We start from the raw sequence: 21,970 nt of genomic DNA on the forward strand, positions 1-21,970 counted from the left end.
TGCAAGCAGTTTTTTCATATATTATGGGTACTTTGGCACATTTAAGACCTGGATTGCAACTTGTATACCTAACTGTCCCAGCTGAAAGTTCCCCCTTTGAGGGAAGCTTTTTATTTTAGCCAAACAAACCCTGAAGAGAATAAATTTTTCCCAGTTTCAGTCCACGTCTGAAGTGTCCAGATATTTGTTATAACACACCCCATTTTATTCACATCAGGATTATACGTACCTCCTCTGCTGAGAGAGGTGTGTAACATGTCAATGAGCTCCTTTAGAGAGCCAGAAACAAGGTAAACTTCTTAGATGTTAGGTCAGGAAAATGGGAGAGAATAGTCTAAACAAGCATCACCGGCCTGTTGTAACTGCTCAGCAAATAAATCAGTTTGTTGTTTCTGCTTTCTGAATCAGAAAGCAAGATTACGAGCTATATAGAATGAAAAACTATTATTGTTTTCAATTGTTTTCAATCTTTAAAGCACAAAGGCCACAGAGATGTAATCGCAGCCAGAAAAGATCACAGTTCAAAAGGAAATATTTTTTACTGGAAATGATCAGGAAAAATGTTGGTCATGGTAGGAATTGAAGACAGTTAATTTTCACTCAAATTGACACAGTTTTGTTTACACACACACACACACAAATGCAAAGTCTGGTTATCAAAAAAGCACATTCCAACCTTTGGGGGTCTCATTCAATTGTGTACGAGCTGATGCTGGTTTGGGGGGAGCAGCCAGTTCTGCTGTGCTGTAGGAAGTACTCCTGCATCCTAGACACGTCGCCTTGCTAGAGCAAACAGGACTGAGCTCTGTCATGCATCTTCAGTACATTAGTGTACATGGTCCGGTGGCAATTGTGCACATAAGGTAAAGCCAGCGTACAGGAAAATAACAACCGCAACGCAAGGATTTTAAACTGAGATAGCTGGCATTCATCGGGGAAGGCTGATTGTTTAACAGCTTTTGACTAAGAGGAAAGCACTGAAGGAAACCTTGGCCGTATTGACAAGGCAAAGCCCATGGTTACACCAAATGAAACTTTTGAAAAAATGAATATTCAGGTTCTGGGTATTGACTAACCCAACGCATTGTTTTTAAAATGTCAACAGCTTTCATTTCCATGAGACATAATCAGGTTCTCATGAAATTAAACTTTTCCCTCAGTAAAGCGAAGAACAAAGGAAATTAATAGAGGCTGATATTGTTAATCAATAATCCTATCTTCTTACTAAAGTAGATTGCATTCATTTCTATAAAATAAAGGTTTTGGTTTTATTACTGGGCTCCATTTCCGAATAGCAGCAAGCTGAAGATACACCTTTCATTTTCAAACACACCGCGACTCTGGAGCCAAAGGAGGACTCATGCCGTAGATCAGGAACATGGGCCACTTTGCCCTTGCTCATTTTTCCAGCCAGAAGACAACCATCACTACTCAGGTGCCATTTAAATGCAACCAAGCAACTACAAAGGAAAACCAGGAGAGCACACTTGCTTTTGTCAGCAATAAGTTCTGCTTTTACTTTTTCAAAAAGTGAAAATTGTTCGAAGTGAAAATATTGTTCGAAAAGATAAGATGTTTACAGTTTATTTTGGTTTAAGGTGTTTTTGGTGCCGACGATACCCCGCACTGCTGGGGGCACCAGTGTGAGCACAGGCAGAGGAAAGCCTCACGCCCACTCCAGCCCGATGCAGCACGCAGCAGCCACGCGCCGCTTAGCACCCACGCGTGAGCCTCCTGCTTTTCAGGGACAGCCAAGCACCTGGAGCGTAGGGAGGACACGAGGACTGGGCACGGATGCATAAAACTTTATTTTGTCCTAGGAGAGCCAGGCTGCCAATGCATAGGTGGCCACCAAGGAGACAGCTTAGAGCTCTCCAGGTGGCTGCCACCTCCTTGCTCGCGAGCCTTGAGGGGACAGGAGCAGGTGAGAGCAACGCGCGCCCCCCAGATAAGCAGGGGCCACCTTCTGCAGAGCCAGCTCCAGCAGCACCCACACAGAGCAGCTGGAACAGCACCAGAGACCCACAGCTGTGCCAAACGCTGCTGCAGTGTTTGGGTGAGCAGCATTGTCTCTCCGTGCTCTTTGGGAGAGTACCATCCCACAGCGCTGGCGGTCACTCGGCTCACCGCCGCTACCTCGCAGTTAGATGTGCAGACCAACATCCTCCTCCCCAGCTGTCCTCCGCAGACGGCAGGCTGGGTGTATCGCCGCCTCATCCCTCCCTTTTGGGCACCGACACGGTACGGGGATGGGTCACCCAGGGGTGGGGGCTGTAGCACACCGACTGCAGAAGTGTCCAAACATAAGCTGCAGGTCCAGCAGTCGGCCAAGTCGGGTGGCTCAGAGCCCTGCTGCCACCACCACCATGAAAGGAGCCGGTGAGGAAGATGAGAGCAGGTGGGGCTGCCCTGCGTAACGGCCCCAAAATCCCCCCACCTGGCGGGGATGAGCAGTGCAGCACAGCTGTGGCCAAGCTGCTGGTGCTCAGGGCAAGGCACACACAGGGGGGACACGCTTACCACTGGGGAAGCCGCTGTCAGGGTTGGGATGGCTTTAGGCCACTGGCCATTAGCACACCATTTTCTGCAGCTTTAGGGAACTTCAGCTACTAGGATCCCAGAGCCTTTGTGGAGCCAGGCAGGTAACTGCTACACACTTCTAAACAACCACGCAAGCATCAATTTGCTTTACTTAAGCCAGAAGAGCTAACACTTCTGCTCTTATTGAGAAGTCCTTTTTAAAGGCCATGACTAGAAGAGCACTGTGGATACAGGGGCAGAAGGTTTAACAGGAGACAGGACGTACAACCCCCCCCCCCCCACACACACACAGAGTAGCTTTCATGCATCTAATTCATGCAAAGGATCTCTCCATCTACGCACACAAATATACACGCAGACAGTGCTAATTTGACACAAGGCAGCCTCCCCTTGCCAAGTGCACCTTGTTAGCACAGACATGTCCAGCCTACACAAGTTTTTAATCTGCCAAGCCAGTCCTAATTTCTGCACACATGCCAACAGCGCATTAAATGGCATAAGTAACATCTGTCAGGCGTGGCTCACTCTCTCATCCTTACCCTGAGTCAGGGTGGAAGAAAGCACAGGGAATTATTTTCTTTCTACCAATACAGAAACAGCACACGTACACCCTGCCGTGAGCTGGTGTCCGAGGCAAGGACAGGGACCTCTGCTCTGGGCCTCTCTGGCTGCTGGCTCAGGAAGATGCCTCCGTTCCCCTGGGACACCGGAGGCTCCATCTTCACAGTGGTAAATCCCCAGCGTAGAGTTACCAGCTATATAACATCTAACCCTCGGTCCTTTTTTACGCTTCAGCAGAAGGGAGCCCTGGAAATAAGGGCAGAAGCCCTGAATGTTGCTTAGTACCGTGCAGGTATCCCACAGCAAGGGTGAAAGCGGTGTGCTGGGCACACAAACATCTTCAGGCCATAGGGCCAGACCTCCTGGTTGGGGCCACGGTCCAGCAGCAACCAGAAGTGCATACACAGGGCAGAATAAGGAGCAATGCACAATAGTTCTCCCGACCAGTGTGCCGCCCTCCCCTTCTTTCCAGCTCAGCTGGTTTCCTGAAGGGATTTGTCCGGTTAGAAACAAGCTGGGGGCTTGTTCTGTCAGCACGCCCCACGCTACCTGCGAGAGCAGGGCATCTGAAAGCCTGCCTGCAAGGGCAGGGCGTCTCTTAAAAGTCCCCAGCTTTGGAAAAGTACAAAACTACGCAGTTTTGCTGCTGGCACCACAAAGGCTTCTTGTGGATCTTTTATGGCAAATTACTCCCTGAAGGAGAAGCAAACAACCACTGCCTCCATTTAAGTCAAGACCGCCCCTCACCTACTGCAACTTGATTTGCAATAAGAAAGTATTCTCTTAAATTATATTTATAAGTACCAAAATTACCATCTCATTCCAAGCTCAAGTGCACCAACAGTTGGCCAGCTCATTGCCTTCTCCACAGCCCCAGCGCTGAGCAAACCCCCAGCTGCAAGCTCCAGCCAATTACCCTCAGCAAGATGACAGTGCTGCTCCTCTGAAATGCTCAGTGCCATTCCTTCTAGGAGATGGGAAAGAAAAAAAAAAGCCTCTCTTCCCCCCATCTCAGCACCATACTTTCCTACTGAATTATTAAATTATAATACATTTTCACTCCGCTGAAGTTATTATTAGAAGGAGACTTATCTCACAAAGTGAGCAGTCAGTCCCAGGGCTGCTGTACGCTACAGGCTCATCTGATTAACATTTTGAGATCCTACATTAAAAAAAGAAAGCACGGAATATAATGTTTCTAGATGCCTCTCTTTAATTCCAGAGAAAGAGAGCTGTAATACCCAAACGGCATTTAATCTGGCACTAAAAACTTCAACACACAATACCCTCAACAGCAAGGAGCAAGTTCTCGGGGAGCTCAGCCTCCCCTCATTAAATCCAGCCGTTCCTTTTTCCCCCAACGCATAAACACATTGAGGAAAGCTGAAATGCCAGAGAAAAAGCAGTAAAAACCTAAACCAGAAATAAAAATATGAAATGCAAGCAGCACAGCACTTACCAGCTCCTACAGCCTCCAGCCACACACCCACCTCACGGCCCCACACCACGATTATAAGGATCCCCCGATGAGAACTGCCGACACCTGTTTTCATCGTGCCCTCACAGTGATTTCAAGCACAGCCCCACACAGCCACTGGGTGCTGCCCCCGGCATGGGGCTCCCCCGGGCACCAGCTGGGTGCTGCAGGCAGCTCAGCACCCTCCCGGCACGCAGGAGCCCAGCTGGGGCAGCCGGCACCAAGTATTTTAATGGCTGTGAACGCACCCACTACAGGTGGGTTTGTTCCATGTGTACTCTTGGCACTTCTGACTTTGTTTCCCTCCTTCGGATGGGAACACACGGCAGCAGAATCCCCAGCAAGAGGCAACTCCTGATTTACACTCAAATAGAAGACTGCTGGTAAAAACAGGTTACGGCAATTTGGCAGTTGGGAAAAATAAAGCTATGAGGAAGGTAACCCACACTCGCAGTGGATTATCGTAGAATAAAATGACAGTGCCCCAGCCCCTGAGAAGGCACTGAGCCCTTGAGGAAGGCTGAGAACCCAACTGGTATCACATTCACCCCCAACGCTGCATGTGGGCAGGGGGCTGCGCTCCCCCCACGCTGCGGGCAGCTTCCCAGCACTGCACCCGGGACACAGCTGTCTGTCCTCAGGAGTAAAAGGCCCACCGACACCAAAAAAGTTCAGGCTCCTTAGCCACCTCCCTAACCGCAGCTACAGCTCTGCTTCTGTTCCTTAAATGCCTCGATTTGCATAAAACTGTCTGCAAACAATTAAAGTTAATTAAGATAATTTATCACTTGAAAGTAAAGCATCTTATCAGCAGGTATCAGACTGTAAAGCAAACAAAAAATTCGCTGTAGGAAAACAGTCAGGTCCTTGTTACCATGTTAGATATCAAGTGACAAAAATAATTTCTTTATGATACTTTGTTTGGTCTGGGTGTTATGTTTTCAAAGTAATTAACTGCAATTAGCTAATTATCCTCTATAGTAACTTCATTTGTGACACTACACTGTAGTATTGACTCGCTCACACTTTGGCAGCCTTCCTGCATATAAATTGCGATTAAAAAAAACTTTTGGTAACAGCCCAAAGTGCCCTATGAGCAGAAACGGGATGTTAGAGAGAGCTCCTGAGAGACAGCTCCGACCGCACACGCGGCAGCGCTGGTTCCGCCCCCAAAAAGTGGAAAAGAAAAGCAAAATGTTTTAGTCCACGGCACAGCCGGGCTGCACTGCGTCCTGCCATCCCTGGGATGTGCCTCCTCCATGCTGCGGCCTGCAAGGTGTCAGCACCTCGCCTCTTCCCTTGGTCTGCTGCCTCTGGGGGGTTCCTGGCAGACCCTGGCACACGCGGTGCTGCCGAGAGCTCCCTGTGCACAACGCCTCCCTTTGGCTTTTTTTTTTTTTTTTTTTCCATCCAGGGCACTCGTATGTAAAAACGGCCTCATAATCAACCCCCGTGCCACTGCAGCAGTCCATGCCACGTGTGAGCGAGAAGGACGGTAATGGAGTCACCCACTTCTGCAAAGTGAACCCTGAGGACTTGTTTAATACGACAACAATCATCGAGTGACAGAAACCGCACTTAATTTTGCATTTCTGAGATTAGTTACATGTTAGCGTTCCCAAAGACATTAACCCATCAGGTAAACCAATGTAATGCTGCACAAAAACTGCTAAAAGGCAACCGGGAACGGTAATTTTAAGATTAATTTTAAACAAATCCCGGAAGTGCCATGGGAAAGGGGAAATCAGTAAGTGTTCACAGCATTCACAGCAGCTGCCACGCCATCACACGCTGCGTGCCTGCGTCCAAAACTGCTGCCCAGGGGACTCCCTCGGGGCCCAGAGGTCAGTGGCAGGAACAGGTCATCCCCCAAAAAGGGCCCTTCCCCCTGCCACAAGGGCCTTACAGACGGGCAGGGATGTCTCCAGGGAGGAGAGGCAGCGGGCCAAACACCCTACGGTGTGTGTGGTGCAGGGCAGAGCCCACCCCAAAACCCCACAGGCCTCACAGAGCCCCCGCAGCGTGCCCCTAAATCCCCATGTGGAGCCCTAACACGTTGCACACCACCAAACACATCCCCACGCCAAACGGGCTGTCATGGCCCAGCCAGTGCCGCCATCACCTGTGGTGTGTGAATTGCTGCATCAATCCTGGGTGAGGTTTTTGTTTTTTTTTTTTCTTTTCCAAGAAGACAAAAGAAGAGGAAATTTCAGGTTGCAGTGAGCTGCATATACAGGCCGTTTTCATTCAGCTGAACACAAATGAAATTTGTAAAAGGGTATTAAACTGAAGGTGATGACAAAGCTGGAAATGCCCCTTCATTAGGCCCAGTCACGGAAAGAAGAAACGTTTAATTAAACAGTGCCCCAGCGCAGGAGGGCGGCTGCACCCCCAGGGCAACCACCCGGGTGCTCCACCTGGGCCGGCCCCACGAGGCCACCAGTACCGCACCGAGGTGCGGATCCGTGCCAGGAGGGGATGGGGCCTTCCAGCGGGCAAACCAATTCCTGACAGCAGTGCACAGGCACGGCTAACGGGACAGTAACACATCACCTGCAGCTGCTCAGAGACTCCACGCGCAGCAGTACGGTGCTGAGACAGGCTTGGTTGCCACTCTGATCCTTTCTTGCAAGATTAGCTGGGGAAAACAGGCACGTTTCCTGACCCCAGCAATTAAGCATGACTCAGGGTCCACCCAGAGACAACCGGGCCCGTTTCTGGGAGGAACTTCCCAGCGGCTTCCTCCGGAGCTGCGGCTGCGTGGCCCCGGTACAGCTCAGGTGCTGGGCAGAGGCTCCGCGGGCCGACAGCAAATGGCTCTGCTGCTGCCGGAGGAGCGGGCGCCTGCTTGCATATGGGACTGGGCATTAAGCAAAGACAAAAATAATCTTTAAATGGCAAGAGGGTAAAAATATTTTTTTACTTCCCTTCAAAACAAACAAAAACCTCCTCACAGTTTATGTTTCCTGACTTACCTGCATTTCCCAGCTAACGGCAGTTTAATGGACGTGTTACTAACACAACCGAGCTCCAACTCCTTACTGTGGCTTACGGCTTCCCATTCAGCCGTTCTGAATTGTAATTGTGAAATGCACACACCACCCCCCTTTCCAATTTAATTTAAAAGCAGACAACATTAAAGTCACAGATCTTATTTTTAAAGACAGCTTGCAGTTCAATCTATTGAGAAACACCGTTGTTTTGTTTACTTTTTAACAGGGGTCGTCACCTTCTCTGCTGTTGTTTCAAGGTTGACAGTGATTTAAACTTGGTGTATTTTTACAACTCGCACCTAATCCAGGGTATAAATCATTCTGAAGGACATTTATTCCTGCCTGTCACTTCCCAGGAAGATGCTATTAAAGCTGAGCTCAGTACAATGTGCAATTCAAAAATTTGTTGCTGATGACTTCAACATGCATTACATTTTCATTAGCTACAGAGAGAGGCAGCGGCAGGGAGGAATGCCAGCCGATTCATCTGAGTAAATGATAATTGCTTTCCCCTCATTTAAGAGCATGTCACTGCTTTTTCTTCATTAATAAAAGGACATCTGCATTTTAACAGCACCCCGTGTTTTGACAGAGACCAAGCCGGTTGGGCTCACTGGATACACATGCAGAAGTGCAGAGATCCCGCTCCCCTCCCCAGATCACCTCCACCCTCTGCCCGTGATTTCAGCGGCCGCCTCAGACACGCGTGAGCTCAGGCTCTCAAAAGCAACGACTGGCGCAGGGTGCCTACGCCTGTGGGCACGCGTGGCACAGAGCGCTGCTGCCTGGCACCTGACTCAGGGTAAGCCAAAGGAACTTGACCACATCTCATCCCAAAACAGAACATCACAGGGAATGAACTCCTCTGTTTTAAACTGGTCCTCAAAGCCTGCGGAGAAACCGTATGTCCCCTGATCTCCAACAGGGCTTGGGATCCTACCCCTGAGACATGGAGGGGACTGATGCAGTGAGAATCGTCAGCTCCTTGAGACAACTTTGAAATGAGCAGTAAGGCCACAGCGGGCTCAGAAGAGCGTCACCGTGGGGGCATCACTGCCATACACCAATGAAGAGTTTAGCCTGGCTGCCAGTTCTGTTATCACCTTTTACATCTTTGTGAGCTTGGCAGTGGCGACGTTCTCCAGGGAATAATAATGATAATAGTAATAGAGTTAAAGAAAGCAAAAGGCAAACATTTCAGTTAATTAGCAGGCCGCTGTTCAATTTGCCAGATGCAGTGCAGCCCTCGCTCTGCAGACTCATCACGTGCAGGCCAAGCCTTAATGTGACACCCAACAGCTACTTCTTGACATGCCCGAATCCATGAAATGAAATGCCAGTGGAGGGATTTCTTACATTATTTTTAAGAGATCAAAGCAAGAATTCCTTCAACAAATCCCATTAATAACCACTTTGAAACTGTAGCCTGCAAAGCCCATTAAATCCAGAAAGATATATTTAAAGGAAAAACTAGAAGTATTTGAACTCTGCAGTGTCTGAGAGGCCACTTTAATTGAACAGCAAACAGAGCATTTCTAATCCAGCCCAGAATAGAAAAGAGAGCAGAAAGGACATGCACAAAGAGAAGGAAATAACTAGCAGGAGGGCAGGCGGTGCAAGGGCCCCGGAGCCCCGCAGAAGGACGGGTTCGCAGAGGTGCAGACCCCAGTGCAGCGGCACATCGCTGCCACTCAGGCATCTTTCATAGCTGCTGCAAGCTGGGGATTGGACCTCTGAAGGTCTCTGCGTGTCCCTGTGCTGTGGCCACCAGGCGGTGACCAGAAAGGGGACGTGGCCAGCCCGTGCTGTCCCCACCGAATGCTCAGACACTGACCTGGCCCTCGAGGAGCCCCGGCCAGACCCTGGCCTGTGGCAGCAGGAGGTGACCGGCACCACGTCCATCCCCACACTGTGGGGCTGCAGCAGAGCACTGCCTGCCGATCCAGAGCCTGCTGCAGGGCACCGAGGCGTGCCCGAGGCTCTGGGAGCCGGCAGGCCCCTCACATGTCTGGAGGCAGGACCTGGGCAGCTTGCCCTGCACGGGGCCCTGCCCCAGGGCAAAGCAGCTGCAGAGGTGCTGAAAAGCAGGCGCCTCCCAGCAACGCCTTCCATTTCCACAGATCTTCCCAACACACTGAAGCGCCTCGGCAGCCGGTGTTCGCTCCCTGCGCGGATCACAGCTCAGAGAGGACCTGAAGCTGCTCCTCCCGGGGCTGCGGGCTCGGGGCTGCCTGCGGGGCCGCAGGCCGGGCACCGCTGTGCGCCGGGCAGCTGTGACAGTGAATCCATGGCCGAACAAACACCCCAGTGGGCTGCGGGCTGGAGGAACTGCAAGGACCTGCTCCAGCCACAGCCCTGCTCAGTTCTCAGGCACTGCTCCCACCAACGGAGAGACTCTCAGCTTTCCTCTTTCACAGCACAATGCTTGGTTATTTCTACAGACTGTGATAGTTTTCATATTTTTAAAGAGATAACTAAAAATACAGGATCAACTATTGCCAAACCCAGTTATCCTTCCTATATTGTTTTTCTCCTGGCCATTCCAATCAATGTAATTTCTGTGAAAATAATGATTCATTTGCTTCTTGCAATTCTGCAAGTACGGAGCGGCGCCACTTAATACAATTACAATGGGTTAAAACCCGAATGAGAGGAGAAACAGAGCATGGTAACTGTCTCCTCTGAAAGGGAAAAGTGCATACATTTAGGGAGGGCTGCAGAACACAAATGAATAACAGTACTTTGATGTCTATCTGTTACACACTGGCTCAGAGTTGTAATGTTGTATAAGCAGAATGCATTAGCTCCTCAGCACTAATGCCGTAATGAACAGATCCATGCTGATAATGTACATATGAATCCAGAAGTTGCCTCTTCAGATAGGTAGTGTCATCAAAACAGCACTTCACAGAAAATTCCTAATATCCTCCTTGATTGTACCACGCTGCTGACTAAATGAGGTGAGACGAGGGCTGGTGCCACCGCTCCTGGCTGCGCCGCAGCCTCTGCCACCAGCACATGGGGACGGGAGATGCCCCGACAGGGCCTGAGGATGCCCTGGCTGCAGGCAGGGGAGTCTAAGATGGAGACGAAGATGGAGCCTACCTGGTTTCAGCTTCTTGCACTGGCATCCCAAAGCCTTTTATTCATGGAGGCATTCACCTCTGCTTGCAATGTGACCTCCTCCTTACCGGCACGAAGGCCGCACCACGCTGCGGAAAGTAAATCCCTTCCTCGTGCGGAGGGGATGCCAAACCCCCAGAGACCAAAGCACTGCTTTGGAGAGAGAATGTCCTTCAGAGAACCCCAGCGATGGTGCTGGCTCTCCCCATGGCTGCAGAGGGCAGCTGCCCAGCGCTGGTCCCTGCCCATGTGCGGTGACAGGGAGGGGACACTGCCTCCCCTGGGAGAGCGCTGCCGCCGTGGCAGGAACAGGCACAGCAAGGGGCTTGGCAAGAGCCTCAGGACTTGGCAGCAAGAAGCTATCTCCCCCCACATTCTTCACCACTCTTTAGGACAAGCTCCCAGGAAGAAAATAAGGACGTGTCCCTCAGGAGAAAAGCAGGCGGTAACGCTGGTGGTGCCCTGCTAGGTCCTGCTTGCCGGGCTCCTCCAGCGAGCAGAGTTGTGGGACTTCTCTACGTGCCGTACCGTGAGTAATGGCCTCTACTTCCAGGAAAGACTTTTCTGCTGGAGCAGCAAAATAAAACCAAACTAATAGACAAAGCAATGCTTAAACACTAATTAAGGAATAGTCACGTGCTATTGCCCCCGTGAGTCCCTGCTAAGATGGCTAATGCACTTCCACAGCTGTGCTGGGCCAGTTTAATACCTTCCTGCCATCCTGCTGCAATAGAGGACCTCTTGATCTCCCTTCATTCGGGTGATATTGCTGAATTTATTTATGCTATTTTTTTATATTTTCCAGGTGAGAGGTAAAAAGTGGGAGAGCTTTCTCAAATCCCCCCGCTGATGCTTGCAATGGCAGGATGTGAGGCACACGAGGTTTTGCAGTGCTCTGAGGCGTTTTGTGAAGCCTGTGGTTTGCTTTGCACACAGTGCAGTTGGTCAGCTAGCAGCCTCGAGAGCCTGCCTCCGCCACTCTTAGGAAATGGCCTTTGATAGGAAATTGCTGGGCTCAGTCAAAAGCCCCCTGCACTATGGATTTCCACTTTCATTGGAAAAGTATGGCTGTGAAATGCAGAACGAGAGGCCCAGCATGAGAGGATCACAGAAGCCCATCCCACGTCTAGCCCCGGCATTACCAGTTGCACTTCAGAGCATAAGCTGTGCCATTATCATTCAGACTAAAAAATAACTTTACCATTCAAGAAGCTCCACAGCGCGTGCTCTGCTTGGTGCATTACCATACCCCAGCATCGCTGATGAGTTCTTTATGCATTCCATTTACAAAATATAATTATTTCAAGAGCTGATAGTGAAGCTATCCATCAAACCATTAATGCTGCTCTGCTCCCTAATGAATCAATCCTTGAAATCCACATGCTTCTCTCCTTATGTAATTTTAAGTAAGGGCTATACTGAACTTTTGCATTATTAAATGTACTATGGAGACAGCTCTAGTAAATGATTCTCTGGATAGTCCTGGAAGTACTTGCTAGATATTCCCTACTGTAAACTTCCACTGAAACTCTAAAGACTTTGGGGAAAATCATTAAAAACCACATTTGATTCACAATTTCCAAAGTGGATGTCTTTCCAATTCCCCATATCAGAAAAAGCCTCTTGACTCTACTGAATAATGACAGATGACATGCTCTACCCAGTATTTATAATTAAGTGCAAATGTCAGTGCATGAGAGAAAATAAAAATGGACAAAGGAGATGAGAATGTCTTGGTCTGTGACTGCCACTGCATTTCTACACCCACCAGTGTGTTAAAGCTTTGAGGTTAGAGAAAGACACAGATCTTCTGCTAACATTCTGGAAAGTCATTTTAGGTGCAAAGTAGAAATAAAATAAGCTACAGAGCTTGAATTATTTATGAAAATAGTAAGTACAAGTCCTTGTACATATATGAAAGAGAAAGTAGGAATGCACGTATTATAATAATTTGCCTCCATAATACCAATTACATTGGTGCAATTAAATGTACACCCAAAATGCTACACAGCAACAGACGTGTCTAGGAGAGGTGCTAGCAAATGCTAACTTCAGTGGGGTTTTAACTTTAAGTGGTCAATATGGAATGCCATAGGAAGGCTTTGGAATCAAATATCATTAAAGCTTAAACAAAGACTTTAGAAGATGCACAAACAAGCAGACAAGCAGCTGTCCCGGAGGTGCTGCATTCGCGCTAATGAAGCCAGGAACGTGCAGAGCATCCCCAGTGAGAGCACTTGGGTGTGCAGCTGATGGGACGGGTGAGCACCCACTTTGCCTCTAACTGTTTTTACACATCACTCCTCATAGCCCATCCTACACAGGGGAGCACAGCACCTGAATGCTGAGGCACTGGGGAGAAGGAAAAGCCAGTCCCCCATGCAGACCCTGGGGATGGTGCTGCAGGGTGGGGTGCCAGCATCAGCCTCCAGCGGGGCGCACCACGAGGGCAAAAGCAGAAATAAAAATGCAAGGCCAGGATTAGCGCCGGGTGAGAGACTGCAACATCTGCGAGCCACAGGAATTCACTGATGGAGGAGTGAAGCAATTGCTGCTGGATTTGCAGTCCTGCAAATGAGTTGCAGTTTAGACCCACGGGATTTCTTCCAGCACAGGAGGCAATGCTGCCTCTCCCCTCCCGGGAGTTGCGGTCTCCTGGCAGAAGAAAGGAGGCAGCATGAAGACCCACACGCCAGGAGCGCGCCTGGCCCAACGCAGGTGTACATCACGCCGTGTCAGCCCTGGGACAATGTGTGCCAGCAGAGCTCAGGCGCTACAGGAGAAGGTTTCTGGAGAAAGCGTACACTAACAGGTCTCTTTGTCACAATCATAGTTCCTTTTCCTCTGTCTGTCACAATGAGATGAGCCACTAATGTTTGAAGGACGTTGAGATAACCAGCATAGTTCCCAATCCATCCGCAGCCAGAGCGGGTGTTCATCGCAACCCAGCACGCGTGACAGAGGACAGGCGCCTGCCAGCCAAACTGAAACGTGAGTTATGGAAACAAAACAGAAGCTGTATGGCATCCTCTCTTGATGCTTCTCACAGACAGCGAGCCAGGGCAGGCTGCTGAGACCAGATAACGTGGACGTGGTCAAACTTCCCAGTGTGGGAGATGAAGGTAAAGCAAAACCAGAACAGCTCCTGAAGTGCTTGAGTTGGGAATGGCAGACAGAAAACGTGGACTGTGATAAAGACAGGAAAATCTTTCAGACATCACCTCTGAAAACCAGAGATGCTTCGTGCTTCCCGTGAGTCCGCCAGAGCCCGCCCCTCTGCTGCTTGCCCTGCAGAGCGCCCTCGAACACGCTCAGTGCCAGTGCGTGGAGCCAGGCCCAGGATCTGCACACCAGGCAGGCACAGCGCTGGGAGGAAGGAGGTGAGCGAGAGGCTGATACCTCCCTGTTAGTGACAACTGCAGTACAGACACTCTGGAATAGAAATTAGAGGATTTGCATGCCAAATGTAGACAAGGTATAGAGGAAATCAAATAATTAGTGGTGGGAATCTAACAAAGTATGAGTATCAATTTTAGTCTACAGTCTCATCGCGCATTTATATAGCTAACAAATGCAATTGGGAAATGGCAGAAGACGCCGTGACTGAGGAGGTTTCAGCTGGTATTGCCTGCACCCTAGACCAGCTCCGTGCTGTGCTGCAGGTCAGCACGGCTGAACATTTACCAGCTAAAACCCTTACATTTAGCCAGGCTCAGACAACAAAAAGGATCCAAATGGCTGGGAGTGAGCAGGATCGCAAATGAAAACTCCAGCTGCAAAGAACGGGAGCTGGAGAGGGAGAGAGATGAAAGCTCCTATTCAGCCACATCCTCTCCACGAGGAACACGCTGCAATTTATCGAAGCAGCCATGGGTCATTTCAGTACCGCACATTTTAAACCAAACTACCTCAAATATTGCACGTGAACCTCTAGGTTCTGAATTCAATAAATAAATATGGGAAGTACAACAAAATAAACAAAAGTCTTCTTTGTGAGAGAAATCGGTGATACATTTTCAGGCATCACTGCCTATTTCTCACTATGCCAGAAAAGAAAAAAGGGTCACTTAGAGACTAGGCTGTAGTACAATTCAGAAGCAATGTGTTATTTGTTTTCCTTCTCATTCTTCTCTTTTACATCTCCTCTCCTGTGGCTGTAACAGATGCAGAGAGTTCATCTGACATAGCACCAGATGGCATTAATTTATTGCAAAACTGTTTTCTTTTCTAGAAAGACTTTGTTGATGTCCCTCACAACTTCAGTCAAGTTCACTTCATTAAATCAGCTCTGTGTATTAAAATCTGGTCTCCGGACATAATGGCCCACCACAAGGAGCTCTTAGATTCAGAGACTTTGTTTTAACAGCAAATGATTAAACACAGTCGTGGGGCTGGATCTGCAACGTGATCTTGAACGGCATTAGGCAGAACTCTGATTCCTGCCAATTTGTCTCAGGTTCTGCAAAAAACTTACTTTCCTTAATAGAGGGAGAAAATTAGAAGTTGGCCACCCTCCAGCTTTTCTACCACCTGCAGGGAAAAAAAGCATATTTCTCCACTGTCTTTTTCCGGGCAGCATCCTCTGACTTTTGCCTTTTGTTTTGCAGGTTCAGTGCTGAGCCAGGGAAAACCTCGCCCAGCTGAGCAGGGCTCGTCACACTACATGGGCGCTTGTGGAAGATCGGCATTGGCACATCTCCAAACCGCACAAACAGCAAACTTCAAGTGCCATTGCTTGGCACTCACATGGAAAAAGCAATGGCCTAAGAGTGTCAGAGGTGACCAGGTGAGCAAGCAGGTGAGGGCAGGAGCGTGAGCCGGTGCCAGCTGCACTGGTAACGCACGGATGCACAATTGCAGTTGATTTTTGCTACTGCAGTTTCAGCTTCAGAAGACATTTTTGGGCTGCAGATGTTACAGGATAACATGGTGAGGATACAAGCTACAAGAAAGGAAATGAATGGTCTTATTGAACCAAACTGCAAATATCAAGAGAGATTAGTGAAGAGATTTACAGTCATCTAGGTGAAAAATTGTGAGAAAAATGATCTCACGTTCTGGCTGGAAAAAAAAAAAAAGCAAAAAAAAAAGTTGATTAACTCTTTTTTCACCATATTTAATGTAAATACAGATTTTTATTTATTTATTTATTTATTTAACCAGGTGAGAGAAGGGTCCATTGAAATTCCTTGTCAGCAAACATCTCCCTCCAATACCTTTTTGGGACCCGAACAGCAGGTGGGGCAGGGCCTGGCTGGGGTTTCCTCACTCACTCCACCCCCTGGGTAAAACTCCCTCAGAAACCTTTGCTGGGGCTCCTTCCTCGAGGCAGCTCAGTGGGTGCAACACCGACGATCCACGCCGCGCAGAGCCAGTGCAGACTTTGATTCAGGTTCCCAAGAAGCTGGTGCCAGCCAGCAGCAGCCCAGGACGCACACTTTCAGCAAGGCCCACCTTCTCCTATCAGCCCTGAAAACACAGATGGCATCATCTATGCCAGGATGTGCCGGGCCCCAAACACCGCAGATGTTCGGCACAGCACATCCCGGTACCGAGCCCTGCCGACACCACAGGCAGACTCTGGCAGCGCTTGCAGGGCTGCTGCTGATGTTGCTGGTGGACTGGGTCCTGCTATTCTGCCATGGATGTGATGCCAAGGACGTCAAGGATGTGATGCCAATAAGCACACCGCCTAACACCAGTGTCGCCATCCTCTTACGGACGACACGCCTGTATGAGAGATGGTCTATCAAGGAAAAGTAAATACGAAAAAAGGCAGATAGGAGTTTTGGCTCAGGAAACTCCTCAATTGCAGATGTCTGGTAGCACGATTAGTGGAAATATCACCTGAATTTGTTCGTATTTCTTCTCCAGGTCACTGTGGGAGCGAGGACGCTGGGAGGGCTGGAAGTGGTCGCAAATACACAAATACAGGCGGTCTCAGGCTCTGGTGACAGCCGTGCACAACGTTGCAACAGGTATGCTATTGAATCACTGCCAAGTGACAGTTCTGTGTTTGTTCATTTCTAAATAGGCCTTGAAAATCCAGTGTAATTTGCTCTACAGCAATATCCAAACTGTACATTTGACTCCAGAAGAGAAGTCCCCTGTGACTCGAGAGCGCGGCACCGCAGCCAGCCCAAAGCAATTATCAGCTTCTCAAAATAGATGCCAGAAAGGACTGTGCCAGCTGAGTTAGCAGAAACTCTGAACTGAATCCTACCAGATCCAAATTACTCGTGTAGCATGTTGCAAACACTCTGAAGCCAAATGGCAGATTCCCTCTGGCTTACAAAAAATTCACTGAAATATACCCCTTGTTAATTTGTTGGCAAAATATTGCAAACTTGACAAATACCATGGGGCAGAAGTCAAACATTGCATATCATGTGATTTTTTTAAGGTATTAAATTTTCAAGAGAACAGCCTTTCTCATAACCATAGAGATTAAAAAGATGGTGAATATTTTGCTATAATTGGTCTTATTCCTATCTGTACTGCATTTATGAATAATATTAATTCACACACAATTTAAGCCATATGGTGGAAACAAAATTAAAAAGTTACAAAAAGAAAATTAGTTGTTGAGATGTTCTGCGTGTCTAGGAATTTTTCTTGTTAGGTTTCAAGTTATAAATCTTTCTACCTTTAAATGAATGCAAATACAGTGGTTGTTTTTTTGTTTGTTTGTTTGTTGTTTTTTTGTTTTTTTTTAAGGTGAACAACTAATTCTTTATTGTCCCAGCACAAGAACAGCCGCTAACATCACTACCAAACTCAGCTGGGGAGAGGGATTTGCTGGCCCGGGTGCACCAGTTCAGCCTTCACAGAACGGCCAAGGCTGGCAGAGAGCCCTGGAGATGACCCTGTCCACCAGCAGGGTCACCTAGAGCAGGTTGCTCATGGCAGCGTCTCGTCTGGCTTTGAAAAGATCCAAGAATGAAGACTGCAAAACCTCTGGGCACACCGCTCCAGTATCCATCCACCCTCACAGAAAGAAAGGATTTTCTTGTGTTCAGGTCGAATCTCATGGCTTTTAATTTGTGCCCTTGTCCCGTCAGTGGGCGCCACCGTGAAGAGCCTGGCTCCATGGTTTTCCTTCCATCCCATCAGGTGTTCATCTGCATGGTGAGATCCCTCTGAGCCTCCTCAAGGCTGAGCAGTCCTCGCTCCCTCGGCTTCTCCCCATCCTGAAGATGTCCCGGTCCCTCAGGGATACCTATGGCCCTTCCTACCAAGAAAGGAGCATCCTGCACCTCATGGCCCGACTCCTTCTTGAGTGCGTCCCTACCGATGGGCTGCCACAAGGGTTACATGTGGGTACAGATATAGCGCTGGTATCTCACTGGTGACTTTATCATCCTTTAGAACCACAGCAGCCCATCTGAAGAGGATGGGAAAACGGCAGCAGAGTTTCTCCTGCCCTTGAGTGTGCCGGCACACCTTGGTGAATGCCCGGGCAGCCTACAAATGGGGTTAAGCTGTACTCTGACTAACTCCTCAAGAGAGGACTTCTCCCCTTCAGTCTAGATGAACATCAACAGAAATCTCGTCTGGGTTTGCTTGCTTCCTACATCTACTTAAGGGAAATTTCCTCTTGCTGTTGTCATCTACTGTGTAACATTAATTGTACTCAAAAGGGCATTTTGGAAAATAGACCTAACCAAGTTTAGGGAACTCAATTCTCTTTGTGTTCCTTTAAGTTGAATTAAATGAGACTAGTGTGGTTTAAAAGTTCTTGAGCAATACAATTAAAGCCATTACCACTCAGTAGTTCTGCAATATTGACTTCACAACTGAAATACAATTGGTTTTCTTGGGACTAATGGAAATTCCTGCATTTCTAACGGGAGACATTTAGCAGAGACATATGCTTTTTAGATGTTCTCTCTCATTTGCAAATACTGTAAGGTACTTATTCCGCGAGGGTAATGCAGCTTGCACCATAGCACAGCTGGTTTTCCTGGTATTTGTCCAGCAATGCCTCTCATGGACCCATTTGTGACTTTGCCGAGCTTTCTCACTGCCTGCTGCTTAAAAGCTCCGGGAGGTTTAATAATAGATAACAACTCATGTAGCATTAGCATGATTAAACACTCAAGCAAAGATTACCCAACTTTAAATGACCAGATGTCTAAATTCAGAAGGGACGATTCTAATTTTTTAAGCTCATCAGACTGACTTCTCCAAGTATCCATTTTGTCTTGCTTTTCCACTAGGGCTTGCCTTCGTCTTGGCAGCTGTTCTGTTTTGCCTCTAGGTGCCCTGCCGTAAAACATAACGCACTCCTCGGCTCCAGCTTTACCCGTTAGCAAGTCTGGTTTGCAGAAATGCTCAGAAGTCCCAGGTGAGATCGAAGTACCTTGTCCTGGTGACTTCTCACGTGTTCCTGTACTCATGAATGTTCAGGTAAGCAGTGCTCATCTGATTTGTCCCTTTCTCACCCCAAAGAGTGGATGTGTTCCCAGGGCACGATGCCACAGGATGCGGGGATAACAATAATAAATAATAATAATACACCCCCTTGCTGGGGAGCCCTCCACTGCTGCAGGAACTCAGCATCTCCAGAACGTTAAATTGTCTGCTTTTATTCCCTACCTAGGCACAAACAGAGGATCTTTTGGTAAAATGAAATGTCAGTAAATTCAGGAAACGTAACAGGAAAAGTTACCTCACCCTACGTGAAATTGCTACCACACAGGTCATCCCAATGTAGCTCCTTTTTTTTTTTTTTTTTTTTTTAATGGGTAGGTAATTTCCAGCCCACTCCTATAATTTCCATTTTCCCAACCATCAGCCATCAGTCCCATTTCAGGGCAACGCTGCTCACCAGCTGCACAGAAGAGACTTTCCCCCTAACATGTAATTTTGGTCCTGGTGACCACAGGGGGGTCTCCGGCAGAACTCGCGGGCTTTTGATGAAGGAGGTATTGAACAAAACAATAGGAAGCCAAAATCACAATGCTAAATCACAGGAAATTATCATGGTTACAAAGTAAATGTCAGACAGTATTTGCTGGGAGCTTTGTTAATATAAATAAACCTTTCAAGGCAATATGGGCTAATCAGATACTACTCTTACCAGGTGACTGCAGAGCAACTCAATACGTGTGATCTAGAGTTTTACATAAAAGACACAAGAAAAGCCTGCTGTTTTACACGCTGTCACAACGAACAAAGGGAGTACTCAGAAGCCGAGTGGATTTTGCTTCGCATTTTTTGATTCATTAAAAAAACCAGCTGCAAATCTCTGCTGGAATGAATCAGCGCCGCTCACACGGCTCCAGGACCCGGACCCAAAGAGCCGTCGCCATCATGAGGCAGATCCAGCCCTGCTGTCCTTCCTGCCTGACTTCATAAACCAGAAAGCCTGAACAACGAATGCGCGTTCTTTTGGTTACCCTCATGATCTGCCAGGCTGCACTTAGCGTTTTTCATGTCCTTCTCCCCTTCCCAGAAGCACAGGGTTAATGCCTGCTCCAAAATGCACTTGAATGCCAAGCCTGAGACTTGCTTAACCCCATGGGGAGAAAGTTCTGCAGAAATACGGTGTGTCTCACTCCTGGGTTATGTCGTTTCAATCCAGAATCACCATGCTCTCCACTGAAAGAACTGTGGAAAAAAGGTCAGCAAAAGTAGCCCTTCTCCCTGGCAAATCAGGCTGGCAGCAGGAATACAGGAGCTAACTGCAGGGCACTTTTCTCATCAGTGGTGACACGGACCAGAAGAGAACCTCACACGCAATATGTGAAGCTTATTAAACACATAATCTCATTGCCCAGTTTTGGGGGGATGTTTTTAATGGCTCATACTGCACCTCGGCGAAAGAGATTTTCTCGCACCGAGCAGCTGGGCGCGTGCCCAAGTGGAAGCAGAGCGCTGCCTGCTGCTGTTTGGTTTGCAGCACAGCAAATACACGGTGTTTTAATGCATTTGCAGAACTAAGCATGATCCTAGTCCCTGTACCTCTGTCCACACCTGACAAGCTGAACACTGCCAAAACACAGGTGCGAGAACTGATCCATGTGCATCTCGGTGACCACCTGCGTTGTCTCAGGACAGCGAGCGGACAGCCTGAGGGGGACAGAGGCTGGCGCAGAGCCCAGCCCGGGACGGGGTGGCAGGCCAGCCTGGGAGCGCAGACACAGCGCTTCCCAACGAAGCAAGGAGGCAAACTTGAGAAGCTAAAGGTGGAAACCCCAACGCCCGAGGACTGCCAGGTCAGCGTAACTGCAATTCCTTAACCAGCACAACCAACCTCTTCGTGAACGGGCCAGGCAAGGCACATCCACCACAGCTTACCTGGAACCTCCCGGTCTCCTGCTGGGACCACATGGGCTGATTAATTTCAACCAAATTGAATCGAAGGGGAAATTGATGAATGTGCGGAGGTTCCCAATGCTTTTGCAGGTGCTTTTCATGGTGCAGGTGCGTTTTTGAAGGCAGCCTTTCCATGGCTTCCCATGGAACTGAGCTGCTGGTTCTATGATTCTATGATTCTTTTCAACCAAAAAATGAGAGTTAGACTTCAGAATAGAGCATGCTTATTTTGGAGTCTCTGTACCGTTACTACAGTGAGAGATTTTGTGTCTTTTTGCCACACCTCCAGCAAAGTATGGAGATTCAGCAAAGGTTTTTTTACCAGTTTCGATCAAAGCAGTACACCGAGATACCAGCAAAGCAATTTCCTGCATTTCTGCAGCATCACCAGGACTCCATGAAGACGTGGGTCTCTGTTCCAAGTATTCCTAATGAAATATGGAACCAAAAGGTAAATGTATGCTCCTCACGTGAGCCTGATGGTTCTCACGGAGAGGTGAAGATCCCCTCAAAGAGCACCTGCGGAGAGCACTGTGCTGTCAGCACAGGGTGACTGCATCTCACAGAGCACGGCTAGGATGGGAAGAGGAAAAAGGTGTCAAGTAAAGCCATGAACAGGGCAATTTATCTCTTCTCTATCTATCCCCCCCTCCCATGCTCCTCTTTAGGCTCACATTTCTTCACAAGCAATTAACTCCTGTGATATGTCATTTTAACAACTGCTCACACTTTTAAAGAACATTTTTCAGTGAAAAGAAGCCCATCAAAAAACTCTTTTTAAAAAATGGTTGCAGATGAAAATGGAAAATATTTTATTTTTTTCTCATGATCTTTTCACTGATTTTCAGTTCTTTATAAGGAAATGAATTGTGACCCCCATTTATTCAAGTCAGTGGGGTTTTCATACAGAATTTGACAGACATGACTGGGCTTTGAGTCTAACGGAGGAGAATTC

At 48.3% G+C, this 21,970-nt stretch overlaps 2 long non-coding RNA genes across 2 annotated transcripts in view; one reads left to right on the forward strand and one right to left on the reverse strand.

The window, feature by feature from the left end:
• Positions 1-21,970, reverse strand: part of LOC106047764 (uncharacterized) — a 300,679-nt gene that overhangs the window by 145,581 nt on the left and 133,128 nt on the right. The gene's annotated exons all lie outside the window — the stretch shown is intronic.
• On the forward strand, positions 15,430-19,901 carry LOC125183027 (uncharacterized). The gene is made up of 4 exons (XR_010832094.1): positions 15,430-15,481; positions 16,570-16,673; positions 18,915-19,104; positions 19,781-19,901. It is a non-coding gene; the product is annotated as an uncharacterized lncRNA (long non-coding RNA).

Source organism: Anser cygnoides, chromosome 5 (genome assembly GCF_040182565.1).
Source record: "Anser cygnoides isolate HZ-2024a breed goose chromosome 5, Taihu_goose_T2T_genome, whole genome shotgun sequence".
In the NCBI taxonomy this organism is placed as follows: Eukaryota; Metazoa; Chordata; class Aves; order Anseriformes; family Anatidae; genus Anser; species Anser cygnoides.